The following is a 20,055-nucleotide window of genomic DNA, read 5'->3' as shown; positions in this document are numbered from 1 at the left end:
TCTCCAGTACCCATGTAAACATCTGGTGTAGTCACATACATCTATAATCTCAGCCCTCTGGAGAGCAGAAAATGGAATATTGCTGGAGCTTGGCAAGCTCTGCAATCAAGGAGATTCCATCTCAAGGTAGTATGCAAATGATCAATACAGGAAAGGTAACTGGCATTCTACTACTCTATGCTCTGCACACATGCACACAGAGTGTACATCTACACATATGTGCATATGTCATACCCACACAACACTATACATACTGCATACAGGCACATGCCAAAAAACTTGAATTATGGCTTAGAAATGACATGAAAATAATGTCTGAAATCAAATAAATTAATGTCACAGATAGGATTCAGAATGACATTTTGGGCTAGTTTTTGGAACTAGAATTATTACCACTTGGTACATTTTCCATAATTTATTCTAAACTTCACCTATGGCATTGATTCCTTCTACTCTATTTGTGGTTTTAATATCTTTATTAGGATCTGGGAAAACAAATGTCATAAATTCAGTTCATCTTCACTCAATGTAGTCAAACAGTGTTGAGTTATAGAAAATTCTGCTCCAAGATTTGTTGGGAGACAAGGTGAATAAGCACAGCTAAAACATGTTTAGTAATTCATCTATTAGTTTATTTGATAATACATGACTTTCCATTACCAAGTGAAGTTTGAGTGTATTTTCCAAAATATTTATTGGCTGCAACTAAAAAGAGAGTTTCAGTGTACATTTTAACTTCACAGAGAAACTGCTGTTTTGAGTCATCATCTTGTTCTGAAAAGAACATACCTAAGAGAGTCATGGGATTCTCAGATGAGTGACCAGGTCTAGGCTTCTAAGGAGAAGCCAGATGGATTTATTATTACTGATTTTCAGCAAGATAAAGCAGTTTGTTTCCACAAATTGCTTCAGTGTCCCTGGTTGACATTTTGCTGTTGTTTCAAAGACAAATTAAAAACATTGAAAATGAGAGGGCCAGATTAAAAAAAAAAAAAAAAACCCCAAACTACTCTGGAAGTATGGAGTAATTGCTAATGATGACCTCAAGCTCCTTCTGTAACCCCAGACAGCACCAGAGCCTCAAGGACTACTTGGATGGTTCCTGTCTATATTTGAAAAGACTTAATGCTCTATCAATGTTTCTGTTTCCAGAGCTCAGCTTTTTAGACCCACGAAGAATAACATCAACATGTTAAAACAAGGCAAAAACACAATCAGACCTTGATAATAGTGAAAGTCAAATGAGATATAACTTCTGGCTGGAAGGACAATTCCTGTTTCCATATTTTTCTTTCTCTTTCTTCAGCCATTTGGAGAAAATAACATTTCCCCTAATATATAGACCCTTTGGGGGCAACTAGAGAATACATGTAACATTTCAGGAGATAAAGAAAATTTTACACAGATCTCTTGGATGACCTGTCCCAAACTAGATAGTTGATAGTAGTTGACTTTGAGACTCCAATTTCTAGGTAAAACATCTCTCAAAATATTTCACCTAAAAATGAGTTACTTTCAGTTTTATGCCCTTGATCAGACTATCATCAAATATTTATTGAGTATTTACAATTATGAGGAGTTTTCTGGAGTGCTAGAATACAGCAGTGGGATGAAAAGAAAGCATTTAGTGAGAATGAAAATACTTAGTAGCAGAGGCCAGTAAGGTAAAAAGGAGACATAAAGGGTAGAGAAAGGAAGGGAGGAGGATACTTAATAGGTTGATATTGTATATGTAATTACAATGATTGTAATGGGGAGGTAATATGATGGAGAATGGAATTTCAAATGAGAAAGTGTGGGGGTGGGGAGGGAGGGAATTACCATGGGATATATTTTATAATCATGGAAAAAATTAATTAAAATTGTGAAAACAAAAATAAATAAATAAATTAATTAATTAAAAAAAGAAAAGAAAGCATTTAACAATATTAGGTCTTATTATCTAGTTCTGATGGGTAACCAAGCGTTTTGGCAATGGGCTGCATTGTTTGGGGGCCCGTGTACACATCCCTGACCAATACCTCACAGTGGAGGGAACTGAAATGGAAGCCATCTCCCTACTGGCTAGCTGTCATAGTGATAGAAAGTGCTATATGAACTGCTGGGGGTGGGGGGTGAAAGTTATCAATAGTGTGAACAAGCCCTGGATCTTGCAAACTATAAAATCAACCAGCAGGGCAACGTGTACCCACTGGTACCATAGTGGTACAAAAATTATGGGGTAATCAACTACTATCTAATTGGATATGAGGATAGCTAAGTGGGAGGGAATCCATGCCTGGTGTTAACAACCAAGTCAAAAGCCTTTGGCTTGAAATGCCATAGTCTCTGAGGGAAGCTTCTACTGTTCTTTGACTAAATGAACAAGTTGGGCACATCAAAAAGCCTTCTAATTGCATATGTTTATCCCTTTTGATCAATTCTGCTCTCATTCTTGGTTAGCGAACCTGCTTTTTACAGATGGCTGCTAATAGAGAGACCCAAGGCTTATAACAATGATAACAAGAGAAATCCAAGTACCTAGTTTGGAACTACTCATCTCGATCACATCTTCCAGTGCCAAAGAAACATGACAGAGAACATGGTGGATTAAATATAAGTGCTTCTCTCACTGCCAGCCTAAGTGCCTTATCGAGGGAGATGATGGGTAGACACTGAGGAGAATCAATACCCATCAAAGCAGAAAACCAGAGGCTTCTGAGAGCTCAGCACACAAAAGTGGCTTCTACCATACCCTCCAAGGCTCAGGAAATATTTCATAAGATGGAGCATAAAGAATGTAAGAGCTACAGGGTGGAAAGGTATACTGTGAGGCATTGTCCTAGGCACAGGAACCAATAGGTGCATTCCTGATGTCACAGTGACTGTTGAAACCCCCATTGTGGTGGACCCTCAGCGGAATAGTGGGGAGAAGGGACATTAGAGTATGTATAACCCAATGACAATAAGACCAATTTGCAGTATTTTCATATATTAAAGTTTCCAGTAAAAGTTATTTAAAAGAAGCATTTCTGGCCAGGCATGGTGGTATACACCTTTAATCCCAGCACTCAGGAGGCAGAGGTAGGAGAATCCCCATTAGTTCTAGGCCACCTTGAAACTACATAGTGAATTCCAGGTCAGCCTGGGCTAGAACAAGTCCCTATCTCAAAAAAGAAAGAAGAATTTCTCCCTTCAGCAAACTGACCAACTTGTGAGGGTAAACACATGAACAAATTAATGTACACAATTTCATGAGGTGAGTTTTTTAAACAGTGGTAAGGCTATCAAGAATAGGAAGGGAGGGGGCTGGAGAGATGGCTTAGCGGTTAAGTGCTTGCCTGTGAAGCCTAAGGACCCCGGTTCGAGGCTCGGTTCCCCAGGTCCCACGTTAGCCAGATGCACAAGGGGGCGCACGCATCTGGAGTTCGTTTGCAGAGGCTGGAAGCCCTGGTGCGCCCATTCCCTCTCTCTCCCTCTGTCTTTCTATCTGTGTCTGTCGCTCTCAAATAAATAAATAAAAATTAAAAAAAAAAAGAATAGGAAGTGAGCCGGGCATGGTAGCGCACGCCTTTAATCCCAGCCCTCGGGAGGCAGGGGTAGGAGCATCGCCATGAGTTCAAGGCCACCCTGAGACTCCATAGTGAATTCCAGGTCAGCGTGGGCTAGAGTGAGACCCTACCTCGAAAAAAAAAAAAAAAAAGAGTAGGAAGTGATGCCAGGCGTGGTGGTGCTTGCCTTTAATCCAAGCACTTGGGAAGCAGAGGTAGGAGGATTGCTGTGTGTTCGAGGCCACCCTGAGACTACATAGTGAATTTCAGGTCAGCCTGGGGGCTAGAGTGAGACCCTACCTTGAAAAACAAAAGCAAAAACAAACAAAAAGGGGAGTAGGAAGTGAAAGGGCTGCTAGGCTATTTAACTACAGAGGTGGAAAAACCTCTCTGGAAAGTGGTAATCTATTTGATTCTGTTTGGCTTTAGGGAATTCCAGTGAAACATTAATCCCAAAGGCTGGTAACCCTAAACATCCCAAGCAATCAAGAGAAACCTAAAGTAAAAGCTTTAATAACAACCTCTCCTAAGGGCTGATTCCCCTTTCCTGAGAAGAGCCAAGTCTCCCTTCACTTAGGAGACCTGGGTGAGGCTTTAAATAATTCCCTGCCTTGGGTTAATCCATAGCTCTTGCCTTTAGGAGGCCAGGTCTTTCAATTCAACACACAGTTCTACAATCATCCAGAAAAGACGATACTTCTGTGATTAAAGAAAAACAAAAGAAGAAGAAGAAGGAGAAGGAGGAGAAGAAGGAGAAAGAGAAGGAGAAGCAGAAGAAAACACTTTGTAAAAACACTTCACTTACACTCAAAATATAGTTTCCAGAACTAAATTTAGTTTTGGCATGAATGCTATTGGCTGGCTTCCTGCGCTGTGTTAGCCTTTCAGGGCATGTGCATGTTCTGGTTCGCATGCATACAGATACTGCCACCAATTCAGTTCATAGGCCTGCAGGGGCCTCTCATGTTTTCATTAATTCTTTAAAACCCTTCTACAAATATTTCTGGTCTTAAATATTAAGTTTTGCAAACCTTTGCCCTCATGTTTTTTTTTTTCTTTTACAAAAACCTAAATTTGGACTTAGACTAATTTGACCTTGGAATATATCAACATTTATATAAACACAAGACTTGACAAGACCCAGGAACTGGTACTGAAATGGAAGGCAGAGGTTAGGTCATCAGAGCTACACTTAGCCCCACAACTCAAGAGGCAACCAGAATGTTCTATTTTGAGGAAGAAAAGTAAACAAACATTCAAGAGGTGTATCTATTTGGGGGGCATTGATGATAGAGATATCCATAATGGGCTACCTCCAAGTCCTCTTTATTATATTCTGCAATCTATTTTACCTTAGGCTACAAAGCTAAATCCCAAGGTCCTGATTTCATGGTAATAAACATTCAAAAGGACTCCAATGATCGACATGAAATGGGCTAATTAAACAAGACTCATAATTCAAAGAACCATTCCTGACACCCACTAACCATGCTCCCTTGGTCATATCTGTCAATGTTTGCAGCCTCTTTAGCTTGCTGAGCTGGTGGTAAGAGCTGTGATAAAAGTCCCCTAAAGCGTGTCAGGCATCTTGAGTCACTCCCTCACCCACAGTGCTATGTAAATAACAAATGCCTTCCTAGTTTAGTTGGTTCACTGCAGCTTTAAAAGAAAATAAATGTGTGTCTTTTGAAGCAAAACTTAACAAATAACGTTTGTTACTTGTCAGGCTTTGAAGGATAATTTGTAGTACATAATTTTTAAGTCTTTTACCTCATTATTTCCAAAGAAACCACAAGGGGAATTACATAGGAGAGCTGAGCAGTTACATGACTAATTCACATGGAAACACAGCAGATTTTGAAAGAATTTCCTGTGTATCACAGCAGTGTAGCGATGATAGAGGAATCCTTTGTAAAAGCGTGGCTGAACCAAGCAAGATTAAGATACTGATTCTAGCAATAGATAAAGTTTATGCATATCAGTCGATTCATCCTGGGACCAAGTTCTCCAGTGCAATCATCTGACTCAGAAGTGACTTCATAATTCTGGAAAGACAGTTGTTTAGTATGCAGAGTCAGAGCAGAGGGGGAGGGGTAAACTATATCAGTTCAGATTGTTTTCTCTCTACCCAACTAAGCAAAGAAGAAAAACGTGGGAAGGAACGAAAATAAATCAGGGGACAGTCAGAAATCCATAGCTGACAAGTTAGAAAACAGTTGTACCCTCTCTCAGGGGTAAGATGGAAAGTTTCAGTGAGATGTAACAAATAAGATGGTTCTCTCAGGCCTGTTAAAAACATTGCGAGCTGTTGAACACTATAGTGATGGTTTGCGTTGTTTTCCCGCTGTAAAGATTATGAAAATGTGTTAGTCTGAGTTCCACTGCTGTGACAGGATACTTCTGATAATCAACTTTATGTTTTCATTTTGGGGGGGGGAGGGGGAAGTAGGGTCTCACTCTAGCCCAGGCTGACCTGGAGATCACTATGTAGTCTCAGGGTGGCCTCCAACTCATGGCAATCCTCCTACCTCTGCCTACCAAGTGTTGGAATTAAAGGTGTGTACCACTACAAGTGGCTAACTATGTTTTTTATTTGCTTGCGTGTGTGTGCATTCATGGGGGGTGGGCAAAGACCCCTTGCCACAGCAAATGGACTCCACACTCATATGCCATTTTTGCATCTGGCTTTACATGGGCATTGCTCCTGGGTCTTCAGGCTTTGCAAACAAATGCCTTTCACCAGTGAGTTATTTTGTCAGCCAGAGATCATCAACTTTGAAAGAAGGAAAGATGCATTTTGTCTCATGCTGCCAGAAGCTTCTGTCAATGGTCAATTGGTTTCCTTCCTTTTGAGAATGTACTGAAACAAAACATTATACCAGGGAAGATATGATAGAGTAAACTACTCACTTCATTGTGGTCATGGGCCTCAAAGAATGGAGAGAAAGTTGTAGAACGAAAGGAGGTTGGAGTGAGGGCGGACAGAGGGACAGAGAAAGACAATGAGAAAGAATGAGGAAGAAAGAGGGTTGTCCCAATATCCCTTTGAAGAACACACACCAAAGACCTAGCTTTCTCCCTCCAATTCTCACCTCCTGAAGGTTCCCTCACTTCTCAGTAGTACCATAGGCAGGTGACCATGCCTTTTGAATATGAGCCTTTGTGGATACTTAAGATTTTCAAGCCATAACCTTTAGGTAAATGCAACAGCATGAAGAGTGAAGCGCATAGATGCTGAAATTGGAACTGGGTTTGAATTCAGGCTCTGGGCCTCTATTTACTCCCCTGTAAAATGGGACAACAGCAGGCTTTCCTTCTGATTATTATGAAAATTCAATGAGAAAATGCTTACAACTGTGCCTAAAGCATAGAAAGGCTCACTAAGCATTTATTAAATTCACAAGGGCTGGGCTGGAGAGATAGCTTAGCTGTTAAGCGTTTGCCTGTGAAGCCTAAGGACCCCAGTTCAAGGCTAGATTCCCCAGGACCCATGTTAGCCAGATGCACAAGGGGGCACACGTGTCTGGAGTTCATTTGCAGTGGCTGGATACCCTGGTGTGCACATTCTCTCTCTCTCTCTCTTCTCTCTCTCTCTCTCTCTCTCTCTCTCTCTCTCTCTCTCTCTCTCTCTCTGTCACTATAAAATAGATAAATAAGAATAAACAAAAAAAATTAATTAATAAGGGCAATCATACCCAGCATGCTTTATTCCACATTTTGGTTGGTTTAGCAGCTGACAGAAAAAAGGAATCATTGTGAAGATTCATAATTCATTCTTCATTTGCCAACTCATTCAAAGTGTAAGAATCAGGTGGTAATAATATTCCACTTGCTTTTATACTTTCTGGAAATTATTTTCTAATAGAGATTTCCACCACCATTTTTTTTTTTTTTCGAGGTAGCGTCTCACTCTAGCCCAGGCTTACCTGGAATTCACTATGGAGTCTCAGGGTGGCCTCGAACTCATGGCGATCCTCCTACCTCTGCCTCCCGAGTGCTGGGATTAAAGGCGTGGGCCACCAAGCCCAGCTGATTCCACCACCATTTTTGTCTGAACTAAATTCATTTTTTTAATTTATTTGCAAGCCCAGTGAGAAGTATTGGAGGCGGGAAGAGGATGGGCACTCCAGGGCCTACTGCCACTGCAAATTAACTACAGATACCTGTGCTGCTTTGTGCATCTGGCTTTACATGGGTACAGGGAAATCAAACCTGTGTCATCAAGCTTTGCAAGCAAGCACATTTAATAGCTGAGCTATGGATTCTAGTTGATTACTTGAGTGGATTGACTCCATGATGGCCATGCAATAATGTTATCTGCTTAAAGCATATATATTAGCCAGCCGTGGTGGCGCAAGACTTTAATCCCAGCACTCGGGAGGCAGGGGTAGGAGGATCGCCATGAGTTCAAAGACACCCTGATACTACATGGTGAGTTCCAGATCAGCCTGGGCTAGTGTGAGATCCTACCTCGAAAACCCCAGTGTGTGTGTGTGCGTGTGTGTGTGTGTGTGTGTGTGTGTGTGTGTGTGTTTTAGAGGTACTGACAGTTTTTTTCTCTCTGAGAATTGTTCTTTTTTTCATACCAGGAGTTTCAAAGGATGTATTGATAATTTTATGGAAACTTTTCTAATGCATGGTGCAGTTTTTGTTGTTGTTGTTGTTGTTGTTGTTGTTGTTTTTCTTTGCCGAGATAGAGTCTCACTCTGTATGTCTCAGGATAGCCTCAAACTCACACTGATCCATCTACATCTGCTTCCTAAGTGCTAGGTTCAAAGGTGTGTCTCACCACGTCCAGCCATGGTGCTCCATTTGAAGTTGCATTCATTCAGGTTGTGGACAATATAAGTAACACTTGGCATAGAAAAGAGAAGGAAAATTGTCAAAAGAAATCCAAAATATTTATATATTTGTCCCCAAAAGATGTATACCAACAGTCTTAGTATATATAGAAAAAAATGAGCTTAGCCCTCAATGCTAAATCCCACATCCTACATCCCTTCTGAAGAAAACAGAGATTCCATAAAACTTTCCCTTTGGTACTGGGTCACCACAAGAATGTGAGTTGGGTGAACTGCTTGTGTTCTCAGGACTATCTTTAGCTTCAAGTTTGGTGGTCTTTGTCAAAGCCAGATTTGCCTTATTAACACAAAACTGTTTCTGCCGAGTATAAAATAGCTATTGTACTGGTTTGCATTTTTGGGAATGATAACTTCAAGTTAATGCAACTCATATAGTTTATTCTGCTTCATATGCCACTTCACCCAATTCCCTTACTCCTTCAATCTGAATATTCTATAAATGACTGACATTTGGTGAAATTTATTCACTCAATTATATTTTGAAAGCCAGTATATTCTCAAAGACAATACTTTGAGTGGAATTATAGCAGGTTTTGGCAAAGAAGCAGAATGAAATTAACATACTATTAAATTAATCTTTTATATATTTAGTTCTAGCTGGCTAGCTTGTTTAAATAATTAGATGTATCTTCTAAATAGTGATGCTAATGTGTCTCAATTGTTGCTCTGAACATATATATATATATATATATATGAACATGTATATATATATATATATCTGCGTATGTATGCATGCATACATGTGTGTGTTTATGTAAATATACCTGGATTTCTTCTTCTATTTACTTAATCTTTCATCTATCTGTTCATTCATTCTTACTGATTTTTTCTTATGTTTTTATTTAGCCCCAAAGAGAGAGAAGGAGATGGAGAGAGACAAACAGAATAGGCTGTACAGGTCCTCTTGCCACTGCAAATGATCTCCAGATGCTTTACCAGTTTGTGCATCTGGCTTCACATGGGTACTGGGAATTGAACCCAAACTCTCAGGCTTTGCAAGAAAGTGCCTTAACCACTGATCCATCTCTCCATCCCCCTTATGGATATCTTGAGACAAATTCAAACTATACAACCTTAGATGGCTTAGACCATGCTATGTCGACCAGGCAGGCTGATCTCAGACTAGTGGCAATCCTCATGTCTCTTTCTTCTGAATACTCAGATTGCAGACATGTGCCACCACACCAGGCCATAGTACATTATTTTTCTTACAAAAAGAAGAAACATTATATTATAAAAAAAGTTTTCATAATGGTTTTTAAGGTGAAGTAACTTCAGTAAACAATACCAAACTGTGTAGTAAGCATAGGCAGCTTAGAAAATTCACCCTTGTTTTTCAAAACGAAATAAGAGGGCTGGAGAGATTGTTCAGTGATAAACAGTACTTGCTTGAAAAGTCTGATGGTCCAGGTTCTATTCCCCAGTACCAACATAAGGCCAGATGCACAAAGTATCTAATGTGTCTGGAGTTCATGTGCAGCAGCAAGAAACCTTGGTATGCCCATGCATGTTTGCTTGCTCTCTCTCTAGCGCGCTCTCTCTCTCTCTCTCTTTCTCTCTCTCCCCCCCTTGCTAATACATAAATTAAAATAAAAGAAGGGAAACTATTAGAAGCTCATATCTAAAGGCCATAAAACTTAGAAACATTATACTCTAACATGTTATTTCAGAGAAAGTATAAAGATTTGAAAAGCAGATTTGAAGCCAGGCATACACCTTTAGTCCCACTACTCCAGAGGCTGAGGTAGGAGAATGGGCACGAGTTTGAAGCCAGGCTGGGACTACAGAGTAAGTTCCAGGTATGACTTGACTAGAGTGAGACCCTGTCTTTAAAAAAATGCTGATGTGGCCAGTTATTGTGGCACATGCCTTTAATCCCAGCATTGTCAGGCCGTCAAGGTAGGAGAATCACTGTGAGTTTGAGGCCAGCCTGAGACCACATAGTGAATACTAGGTCAGCACGGGTTAGAGAGAGACCCTACGTCAAAAAAAAACAAAAACAAAACAAAATGCTGGTGTGAACATAGCTGAAGAAAGCAAGCTAAGGCATCCCCAATAGCGAAATGTCTTTCCTCCCAAGGAAAGCATGCTTGCTTGCCTACTAGGAGTAGAGCGTATTCATGGTTAAAGCTGGACTTTTTCTCCAGGCAATCATATCCTCGCCTTGTGACCATGGCCAACAGCCTAGTACAAGAAACCTAAGAAGCATGTGACACAGGCCCTTGACACTAAGAACCCTGGTAATGTCCTTCCATGGCCATGGCCATGGCCAGCAGCCTTCCTCGGCTCTCTTGTGTAGATCATGCCTATGGATCATCTCATACAGAGTTTATCGTATTAGCCTTTGACTCCACCTTTGCACAATTCATTCACATATTCCATGCCACATGTTGAGAATATAGGTGGATTTACTTGGACCTTAAATTTCGTCTGAACACTTAGACCTTTCTAAATCTTTTCAATGCATATGGTAATAATTATATCATAAGAAATATATGTATCAATGAGAATTGTAGCTTAAATGAAACTTTTTGTTTTGTTGTGTTTTGAGGTAGGAACTCGCTCTACCCCAGGCAGACCTGGAACTCACTATGTAATCTCAAGGGGGCCTTGAACTCCCAGTGATCCTCTGACCTCTGCTTCCCAAGTGCTAAGATTAAAGGCATGCACCACCAAGACCAGCAAACCTTTCTCTTTTTGTTACCATTGGAGAAAGTATAGGCAAAAATCTTATAACATCGTTTAATTTAGACAAGAAAAATAATACATAATATACCTATCTTGTGTCTGGTACAATGATAAAAATGTTATCTTTTTGTATATATATGCATGTGGTGTTTGTGTTCATATGTGTGAGGGTACACATGTATGTGCAGGTATGCACGCATATGTGTGTGGAGGCTAGAGGTTGACATTGGGTGTCGCATTCTCCACCTTACTTGTTTAGACAGGGTTTCTCATTAAATGCAGAACTCACTACCAATTCAACTAGATTAGCTAGCCAGCAAGCACTAGGGATCCTCCTACCTTTACTTTTAGACTGTGGGGATTACAAGCCAGTGCCACCTCATATTTTATGTGGGTACTGAGGGTCCAAACTCAAGTCCTCATGCTTGTGTGGTAAGCACTTTACACATTAAACCATCTCCTCAGTCTGAGAGAAGATATATTCTCATAATAGAAATTACTCTGAGAGAAATTTTCAGTCAAGAGGGAAAAACATGATAGCTCCAGAGAACTTGCGTAAAGGTTCAGCCTCAGGAAAAGAGCTCAGAATTTTCAACAGGGTGGTGGGAGGGCATGATTCACATAAAATGGAACTGAATGGGGTGTTTTGTTCTTCACCATAGAAGTTACAAACCCCAGTCAATTCAGGGAGTCTCAACAACAAAAAAAGTTCATGAAATCCCTTCTAAGTATGAAGTGAATGGGCTATTTCAACTTTTAAAAAGAAAACACAGCTTTTCCTTTTGTGTGGTTGTGCTAAATCATTGGGCTGGTTGGAGATAGGGGGTGCTAACGAGGCACACTCCCTTATCAATGTGAAAGAAAAGCATCAAAGAAGAAATGAAAAGAAACACCGAGAGAACACATTAGACACTAGAGCATAAATACAATGGTGACTATGGTGGCTCCACACCAAATTCTGAAAATCATTCCAAGATTAAGCACATTAGTCAGTGTTTAAAACAACCAAAACATGTTAGTTTCAAATGACAGACTTTGAAAATTACTATTTAAATTAAATACATTATGTTGGACAAGGTAAGCCATGAACTTTAGTTATTAAAGCCACAAAATGAAATTCAGTCAAAAATCACTTCAAACTGTATTTAGAGTCTTTGTATCCTGGGTTCTGGTCTAAGTGGTTGGCTTATCTTATAACTGGAATGCTCTAGTTTTCTGACCTGTAGAGTCCCTGAAGCTCCAAATAAAGTAATGAAACTGTCAGCGTCCCCTCACTTCACCACTTTCAGGCCTCCTCCAGGGTTTTGAAGGATTCCTATCAGTGTTTAGGGCACAGTGGTGGATCACCATGACTTCTCATCTAAAGCACTGAACACCACCTGACCAGGGGTAGATTTGTGATGGTTACTTTTGTCAACTTGATTGGATTAAGAAAAGCCAAGTATAAGTAAATATTAGGTTTATAGCATAGCTATGAACATCTTTGGACACATTTGAGGGGCTTGTTGTCTAGAGAGGATTAAAGGAGAAGAAAAGACCTGTCTATGCTAAAGTCTATACTTTCTGGAATCATTTCTGTAGTTCCTCACTGGAGAAGTTTCTCTGGCTGTGTAGAGTATGGAGATGGTGCAGTGTTCTCTCCTAAGTGTGAAGCTGGCCCTGGGTGTTGTTTTGTGCAAATGCCCATAATGATTGATGATTGTTCTTCTCTCCCCTGGAATAGTTGGAGGGAGAGAACACAATCTGAGAGGCAAAAAGAAAAAGAAAAAAAAAAAGAAAGAAAGGCAGAAGGAAAGGATGGAAAGAAGGAAGGAAAAAAGAAAAGAAAAAAAAAGACCTTTTGTAGACGAGGGGAATAAAAAGAGGAAAATGAAGAAAATCCAGCTAAACCTCAGCATTTCCTTTGTTCCTATCTCCTGGTCCATTGAGGCATGTCAGCCACATGCTCAGCCACTTGTCACATGTCATGAACTACACCAGGCTTTCTCTACCATGGACTGTACCCTCTCAAATTGTAAGACACAATAATTCCTTCCTCTTCTTGTCAGGCATTCAATGACAGCAATGGCAGAAGCAAATAATACACTGCCCATCCTCAATGAGCCCTCCAGGCTTGAACTATCTATGCCCTCAAACCACTTTGCCCCAGGTCAGATGCACATAGCCTCCTCTTCTTCATTGCCAAGGTTCAACAGAAAGAAGTTCCAGCCTGTGTAACAAAGTCTAGAAACAACTGGAGAGAAAAAGTGAAGAAAAATTGCAACATAGTCCCTGAGATTGCTTAAAATTGTGTATGAGCAATGAAATTTGTAAGAACATAGATGGAATTGGAAGAGATCATACTAAGCAAATTCACACAAGCCCAGAAAGGCAAACACCGCATGTTCTCTCTCATCTGTGGTTCCTAATCTGGAGCACCTTGAGCTGCAGGCAGACCTGACAGGCAACTCAGGGGTCAGATAATAAGGATGGAAACTTTTCGGGAGGGAGGGGTGAAATACACAAAATACATAAAAACTAAATCCAAAATGAATTTGTTCCATAGAAACCTTTCTACTGGATAGCAGACTAAATGATACAACCATCAACATGACTATGCAGGGATTGCCTGGTAAGAGTGGTCCTGGAGAAAGTGGTATGAAGCCTAACCCTTAAACATTTGGCCCTGGCTTGAAACTCTCAGTACCAGAAATCAGTTACAACTCACATTGAGCTGTTGATTAGAAAGACCTATGAGGTCCCCAAAATAAGACAGTCTTTTATCAAAGCACTTAATTCTCCAACTGAGGTACAAGGTAAGATCCTATTGCTGAAGACACCACATGCTGCTGACACGAAACACTGAGAGACTCAGCTGGAACGAGGAAGAGAGCCAGCCACATGTTCTGCCCATACAGTGCTGGAAAGAACTACATGAACTCCTAGGGGAAAATGGCCAACAGCTTTATGTGCTAGCCAGGGACACTGCTATAAAAAATCAATTAGCCTGACAAAATTGACAAGCCTGTGCAATAGTGCCACCCTGCCTACTTGGGTAACCAGTGGCTCTCTGCTTGGCTAAGAGATCTTCTCAGTGGAACAGAACCCATAGCTGGAACTGGGAAGTCAGAATCCTATGAAAAACAAGATTATGGGCTCCAACAAGAAGCTCCCACCAGTCTTTAGCCCAAAGAGAGGCTGCATCCATCAAAATCTCTCTTAATTAACAATGCTTAACCCATTGAACTTATGCTGACCTCATTGTCCACTAGAAAATCTGTTTTTAGTTTTCAGAAGGTGGTGAGAACCAAGGAGATAAACCACCTCTTGCACACCAGCCCGGGTCCAGGTGAAACCATAGGGGAATTGGAGAGGTGAGCAAGAGTGCTGCTTCTATTTGGAGCCTGTCAACCAGTACTAGGGTCATGGAAACAGACATTGAGCATACTCAAAATTTACCAAAACAGAAATACAGAAGCTTCTGAGAGCACAACACTAAAGCAGACTTGAAACACAGCCACCACAGCTCAAGGAATTTTGTGGAAGAGGGGGCAGAAAGATTGTAAGACCCACAAAGTGGAAGGAAATGTCCAGAGGCACTGCCCCCTTACAATGACTGATTGATGGTCTCACATCTCATAACCCACTAACCCTAGAGGTAATACCAGCAATCTCACTGAGGAGGGCCCCCAATGGAACGGAGGCAGGGAGGAGGGAAATGATAGTACCAATACATGATGTGTCCATCCAATGTTTCTACTTAATAAAACGTGAGTATCAGGTGATGGGAAGATTACTCGAGAGGTACAAGCACTTACAACATAAGTCTGACAACCAGCGTTTGAACCTCCAGCACTCACATAGCCAGATGCACAATGGCACACATATCAGTAATACCCATGCACCTATAGCAGTGGGAGTCGGAGGCAAGAGAATCCTAAAGCTCATAGGCCAGCTAGTCTGGCCCTCCTAGCAACAAAAAATAAGAAAGACAGTTTCTCAAAGAAACTGTAAAAAGACCTCCACATGCACACCATGGTACTTGTGCAACCATATACATGCATACAACACACACACACATACACACACACACACACACACACACACGAAAATAATAAAACCCAAGTATCAATCACTCTTGTTGCTTTCCTCGGCTTCTATAGAAGAATCTTTTGTCAACTCTCCTTTAGGCCTTAGCCTCTCATGCATAGCTTCTTCTCCTATTCCACACGTTCAAAAACTTCTACTCCATTTCTCCCAGGGAATAAAGCAGGAGTATCAGTTACTTTCTCACTGCTGGGACAAAATTGCAAACCACAGGCAGCTTATGGAAGGAAAAGGGTTTTACTTTGACTTACAGCTTCACGGGAAAGTTTCATCATGGTAGAGAAGGCATGGCAGGCTGAGTGGGAAGCCATCATGACATCATCACATTGGCAGGCAGGAAGAGAACTGGAGTTAGAGCCTGGCTATAATATCTCAAGGCCCACCCCCAGTGACACATTTCCTCTAGCAAATCTATACCTCCTAAAGGTTCTACAACTTCCCCAAACAGAAGCACTACCAGCTGCCAATTAAGTATTCAAGCACATGAGCCTGTGAGGGGTATTTTATGTTCAAACCACCATAGAAGGTAACTCCTTCCTTGAATGCCTGATCTGCAACTAGATCTAGGGATAATGCTCTTGCAAAGCCCAAAGGCCTATTAAGTGTTTTCCTAAATGAAGGAGAAATTGTTTTCCTTAATCCTGTTTCGTAGCACGTATACCTATCTGCCATTTTGAAACACAGTACCATTTCTATTAGATCATGGGACATAGTAGATAAAACAATGTAAAATCAGACTTATCAGAACCATCAATCAATAGGCCTTCTTCTCATAGATTGGTATCTTAAAGAACTTACCCCTGTTTTTTTTTTTTTTATGTGACACAGAACCTCCTTTAGAAGGTCTAGCACTTACACAGCTCCAAGAATCAAGTTTCAACTTAAATATCACTTGTAGAAACTTTGCCTTCTTGTTGTCTTATAACCCTTGATGTGTGCCTTACACTCTGCAGTTGCCACGTCACATTGTTAATATGGATATCTCCCCTGGTAGACTGCAAAGTAAAACAGGAGGGTCAGCCAGACTTCATCTGAGTTTCCTAGTACTCAGCTCAGAAATACACTTAATTCCAAGTAGGTGCTTGATCAATATCCATTGAAATGGATTTTTATAGATATCTTGTTCAAGAAGCATATCAAGAAATAATGTGTGATGCTTAGGTTATTGTGTTTTATTAAATTCACTGGAAAATAACTTGGTTCAAAATAAGGGACATGATTTTTTTAATTTTTAAAAATATATTTTATTTGTTTTACTTTTTTATAACTAGCAACATCTGTGATTGTAAACAATATCCCATGTTAATTCCCTCTCTCCCCCCCCCCCCGACTTTCCCCTTTGAAACTCTACTCTCCATCATATCCCTTCACCCTCTCAAAAAGTCTCTCTTTTATGTTGAGGTCATCATCTTTTCCTCCTATTATTATGGTCTTGTGTAGGTAGTGTCAGGAACTGCCATGATTTGTTTTATTTAAAACTAGTGAGAGGGCTGGAGAGATTGCTCAGTGGTTAAGGAGTTTGCCTGCAAAGCCAAGAATCCCAGCTCGACTCTTCAGGACCCATGTAAGCTGGGTGCACAAGGGGGCGAACGCATCTGGAGTTCGTTTGCAGTGGCTGGATGCCCTGTCGTCCCCATTCTCTCTCTCTCTCTCCCTCTTTCTCCTTTTCAAATAAATAAATAAAATATTAAAAACAGTGAGAAATATATTTACTGAGTAGTGTTAGGAAAATCATCCAATTAAAAAAATCAATTTGGATCATTGTTACAGTCAGGTTCACATTGCTGGCAGAAATCCTAGCATTTAGAATTCCTAAGTTTGGGCTGGAGAGATGGCTTAGCAGTTAAGCACTTGCCTGTGTAGCCTAAGGACCCCTGTTTGAGATTTGATTCGCCAGGACCCACGTGAGCCAGATGCACAAGGGGGCACCTGTCTGGAGTTCATTTGCAGTGGCTGGATGCCCTGGCACACTCATTCTTTCTCTCTCATTCTCTCTCTTCTCTCTCTCTCTCTCTCTCTCTCTCTCTCTCTCTGCCTGTTTCACTCTCTGTCGGTCTCAAATAACGAAATAAAAATAAACATTTTTTTTTTTAAAAAAGAACTCCTGAGTTTATGGGGGACCCCTGATTCAAACCACCAAAATCATCTCAAACCGTTTGGTAAAAGTGACCTCACAAATGAATTAAAAACATTAAAATGAAAGCCATCTATTACTAAGGTAGTCAACAAGTAAGTGTAGATTAAATGTAAGACAGAAACAAAAACAGAGGTCAGAAGAAACAAACTAAGCACATAAAACAGATCTTAACAACAGGGGGTTAAGAAAAGTAGGAAGAGGGACTGGAGAAATGGCTTACTGGTTAAGGCACTTGTCTAAAAAGCCCAAGGACTCATGTTTGTTTCCCTAGTACCCACAGAAGCCAGCTGCCCAGCAGCTAGGCCTAGGTAAAACTGCAGAGAGGAATTGGCGAGATGAACAAGAGTGCTGCTTCCGTGGTTAGCCTGTCAACCTGGGACAGTGAGATGGAGTCAGACACTGAGGATATTCAAAACATACCAAAGCAGAAGTCCAGAAGCTGCTGAGCCCTCAACACTAATGTAGATTTAATGCACACCCACCAAGGCTCAGGGAATTTTGCAGAAGAGGGAGCAGAAAAAATGTAAGAGCCAAAGGGTAGGAGGAAATATACGCAGGTGTTGTCCTTCCCACACAATGACAGACTGCTGCCTTCACAACTCACAACCCATAACTCCATAGTGAATAACAGCAATCCCAGTAAGAGAAGCCTTCAGTGGAGTGGGGACAGGGGGTAGGAAAATGATGATACCAATATATAATATATCTGTACAAAGTTCATACAAATTAACTAAATGAAAAAAGAGTGAGAGAAATGGCTCTGTGAATAAGTCACTCCCTGCTCAAACAAGAGTACCCAAGTTTGGTCCCTGGACCCCAGTATAAAGCCAGAAGCTGGAAGCCATGCCAGGCTTCTAAAACTACAATGCTGATGCTGAAGCTGTCAGCAAGATGAAGGTGGACACAGGAGGATTTCTCAGAAACTTGCAGCAAGCACAGCAAATAACAAAGGCAGAGCAAGAACCCAAATTGAAAAATCCTGCTTCAAATGAGAAGGAAAGGCAGAGGCCCAACCCAAAAGTTAACCTCTGACCTCCACACATCAGTCATAGTATACTCATGCCCACACTCACACATTCACACACACGTGCATACATACAAATAACAGAAAAAAACAAAAATGTCTTGTATGTTTTTGCTCTACATGTTATTTTATCATGTAGTTGGTATTGATGATAATAGTACATTATAAATGAGGATTTCTTATGGGTAAAATCAAATCTAAACATATATATTTAACTTAGGGTGCCGTAGTGTGAGGAAAGTAAAGAAGAAAGTAATCTTTAATGGAAATTTGAAATATACCAGTATTGCAGGTGCTGGTATAGTATGCATTAAAAATGTAAATAGGTCAGTTGTGAAGCTAAGGTCTAAATAATTAAATTCAAATCCTAAGCAAATACCAGACAGTATCCCAAGTTCAAGGTCATAAAGCAGTAGTGTCCAGAGGGCAGGTGGTGCCCGATTTTGGTGTGTAATGGCTCACTGTGACATGTGAAGATCTGATGGTGCTTCCATTGTGAAGCCAGTGATATAGAAAAGGCCAAAGACTGGACAGAAGATGACAATTCCTACTCTGTCTGGGACCCCCCTGTGTGATTCCAACAAGACATGACACTCTGCTGGGCCTGGCTTCTTTATCAGAATGTGACAAATAATAATTCCAACACATTCTCACTATGAGGGGAAGAGGAGAAAAACCTACACAATGCATATCGCTTTTTTCCTCTCCCTGCAATAAATGCATGAAACAAACAGGGGATTTCAGGTCACTGCTGGGTAGCTGGGCCTGCTACTCACGGACAGAGGCCTAACAACCATTGTATGGGAATTAAGGAAGAAGGGAGAAAGCTAGGGAAGAGAAATGGCTCACACAACGGTTAGCAGCGGGATCTGCTGAAGCTGCGGGAGCCATAGATGTGTGGTTGGATGATCTTCCCCATTCCAGAAAGCATGGCCACAATAACATGGTACTCTCTGGGCTCCCATTTCATCTCTGGAGAATGGTGCTAGATGACATCCACATAAAAAGAGTCCGAGAACTCCATTTCAAGAGTCTGTTGGCAGAATAGTCTCATTGCAAGGGAGCTGCCTGTAAATTTCCATTTCTATTTGATTGACGAGAATCTGTCACTTGCTTTTGTGGAACCCAATGGAAGATTCACCTGTCTCCATCCTCTGCCAACATAAACAAGGAAAAACTCATTCTTTTCTCTTCTATGAAAAAGCACATGTGGATCTGTTAAATATTATTGCTCTCTTGACACAATTTATAGTTAGTGCATCTTATAGTTTAGAATGAAGGCAAATGTTTACAAAATTCAGGAAATTCATTTCTAAAGAACTTCAAAATTACTTATATTCAAATAAAAATAACCGTGATTTTAGTTTGCCACTATTAGTTCAACCTGCTGCATTAAAAACTTGAACCTACTAGCTTGAGAGATGGCTCAGTGAATAAAGCACTTGTTGTACAAGTGTGAGTACACAAGTTTAGAATTCCAGCACCCATGGGAGGAGCAAGGATTTGTCATCCTAGTCATGTGTACAGGCAAAGACAGAATGTAGAAACAGGAAAGTTTACCCAGTTAGCCTAGCTAATATAACCATGAACAACGTGAGACCCTGCTCAAAGGAAATGGAAGGTGAGAACTTGTACCCCAACGTTGTTCACTGTCCTCCACATTTGTTCTGTGGCACACACATGTGTGCCCACACTCACACACATGAACACATACACTCACTTCCACAC

The 20,055-nt window shown here is 40.7% G+C and overlaps 1 pseudogene; it reads left to right on the top strand.

Moving 5' to 3' along the window:
• The first annotated feature begins 12,630 nt into the window (after positions 1-12,630).
• Positions 12,631-12,827, top strand: LOC123456775 (annotated as a pseudogene).
• Positions 12,828-20,055: the final 7,228 nt, after the last annotated feature.

This window comes from Jaculus jaculus, chromosome X, assembly GCF_020740685.1.
Source record: "Jaculus jaculus isolate mJacJac1 chromosome X, mJacJac1.mat.Y.cur, whole genome shotgun sequence".
NCBI lineage: Eukaryota > Metazoa > Chordata > Mammalia > Rodentia > Dipodidae > Jaculus > Jaculus jaculus.
Note: the sequence above shows the minus strand (reverse complement) of the source record. Positions and strands in the feature narration are given on the sequence as shown.